The sequence below is a fragment of the Apis dorsata genome, unplaced genomic scaffold (assembly GCF_000469605.1).
Source record: "Apis dorsata unplaced genomic scaffold, Apis dorsata 1.3 scaffold_188, whole genome shotgun sequence".
NCBI classification, from domain to species: Eukaryota; Metazoa; Arthropoda; class Insecta; order Hymenoptera; family Apidae; genus Apis; species Apis dorsata.
In genome coordinates, this window is record NW_006263473.1 from 1,120,279 (window position 1) to 1,122,688 (window position 2,410).

The following is a 2,410-nucleotide window of genomic DNA, read 5'->3' on the forward strand; positions in this document are numbered from 1 at the left end:
TATTCTATTATTGTATGATGACAATAGATAGGAGAATTTATTATTATTGTTATAAGTAGTTTGTTAGTTTGATAGTTGTCCATCGTTAGAAAGAGATTATCATAATTATCATAATAATCCTTCTTTTTTTATTTTTGTGACTTGTATGTGCTTTTAAATAGTTTTTACATGTTATAGGAATATGGGATATAGATTTTATTATCATTGCTAGGATAAATGATAAGGTTTTTTTTTGTATGGTTATTTTAATTTTTAATTTTCTTTATTCAACTTGTGTAAATGTAATTTGTATTTGAGACTCGTTAATATTATTTAGAATTTCCTGATTTCAATTTTTTCTTTGCTTCTTCTTATCTTATCTCCTTAACTTCCTTGGATCACTGATATTTTAATCTCTATTTGAGTTCTCCATTAATATGCAAATATCAGGAGATCCCGCATAGAAACTGGTTTATTTAAATTGCATCTGAAGCAATACGTTAAGGATTCAAGGATTCAAAGGAAATTTGCCTCTATTAAAAGTAAGCCAATATTTGAACTCTTTTCTTCAAGCGTATTTCTTTCATCATCGATAAATCCCAACAGTTTTTACTTTCTTGATAATCCTAGGAAGATATTTTGATTATATCCTAATAAATTTCTTAAATTTTATACATAGGAAATTAAATAAATTCTGTAATAACTAGATACAAACCACAGTCCCAATTCATCGATCATCAATTACAATTCAATACAACATACTAAATATACAGCTTATATTAAATATTAAAGGCATAATCCTTGATTTCACGTTTTCTCCGCAAACCAATAAATTAATCCTCCTGAAACCTCCATCGACGATCCCACGCTATCGTTATCTCCGACGATGTTTCCTCGTGGAACACGATATTCCCTCTGTCACAGACACCACTTTCTTCGAAGGCAACACGACACTGTACCCTATCTAAATAAACTTGGCGTCTCCATCGTGTTTAATTGACGGATCGGGCCTGTTTCGCCTCTAATTACTCCAGTTTCGTTCCCGTTTTTCGCGGGGTCCGGAATAATAATTAAAATCTGGGGGCCGGGAACACCGGTTGATTAAAAAATAAGGCAAGAACGGACGAGCGTGAAAAATCAGAGATAACAACGTTTTTTGAACGAGGACGGGATAAAAATCGCGCGTGGAAAATAGAAGAATGGGATGCAGATGGGCGTGGTTACGTGGTTGATTGCGTTTCGTGGATGAACGACCGTGAATTGATTAAACGCGTGAACGATGATTAAGAGGATATAGGATGGATGACAGGAAAATACAGAGAATATTTTTGAAATTTTTTTGGATTTAAAAGAATTGATGTGATTGCATTTATCTATAAAATGCGAAAAGTTGTAATAATTTGCGAGTGTAATGTACAAAAAAATACATTCACTGAATTAAGAAACTAAATAATTATATTTTTGTGAATTTTTTTTTATCTCTATTTGATCTTTATCCGAATATATCATCGCCAATGATACGTGGATTATTATCTCTCCATATTATTTTTAATATATTATTTTCTAATCTATTCATCTTAAAGAAATATATAATTTAAACTCACGAGCGATCGAGCTAGTAGCTAATTGATATATATTATTTATACAGAATAAAATTTTTCATTCACATATAATCAAACGTAAGATTTATCGAATCAGTGTTATAAATTTTAAGCATTTTCAAATCGATGATCATTATTTACGTAGTTCAATAGATCGTTGCGGCAAGAATCCAAGGCCTGCGTGATATAAATCAACGGTTAGAAATTTGCGTTCCAACAATAATTAATCGTAAATGACGAATAACGTTCTAACTCGCCTCATAATTTCGTTCTGAACACCACCTAGCGTTAAAAATCCGCTACAATCTCGCGATACCCCATATTCGCGATAAATTGCAGGCAGAAGTGCATAATTCTCCCGATTGAACGCGCGCGCGCACGTTCATTTGTAAAATTGAAAATTTATTCGCCGAGATAACCGAGAGAGGAACGAAAGAGGAAAAGATGGAATCGCGCGATGTCGCGAGTCAGCCGATTGACCCCTTGATCCTCGCGCTATCTTTTCTCGGTAACCGCAATTCCGCGAGGAAGAGAAGCGTACTCGAGAAACTCGTACTATGATTCCTTCGCCCGAGGATGGGAAAAAAGTTGGAGAATCTCGTCGTAAACATTGGGCGCGGTCCAAAACGATGGGGAAATATTATTTGAATTGAAATCGTCGAGGAAAGAGGAAATAGAAATAAGAGATGGAACGGTGTGTGACACTTCGGCCCAAGAAATATAAGAGGAAGAAAATGAATTCTATCGCGAGAGGAGAAAGTAGAAAAGGAACGAGTCACTTGGGAGGAAGCCGTAAACTGTGGTAAATAGTAAAAAAAAAAAAAAAAAAA

At 34.1% G+C, this 2,410-nt stretch overlaps 1 protein-coding gene and 1 long non-coding RNA gene across 2 annotated transcripts in view; both read left to right on the forward strand.

Annotated features, from left to right (window-relative positions):
• LOC116185460 overlaps nucleotides 1-2,349 on the forward strand; it is a 17,630-nt gene extending 15,281 nt beyond the window's left edge. The window contains exon 3 of the long non-coding RNA XR_004150315.1: nucleotides 2,337-2,349. This is a non-coding gene — a long non-coding RNA (uncharacterized LOC116185460). The remainder of the gene's footprint in view (nucleotides 1-2,336) is intronic.
• The window catches only part of LOC102679244, a 171,365-nt gene that overhangs the window by 158,863 nt on the left and 10,092 nt on the right, over nucleotides 1-2,410 (forward strand). The gene's annotated exons all lie outside the window — the stretch shown is intronic.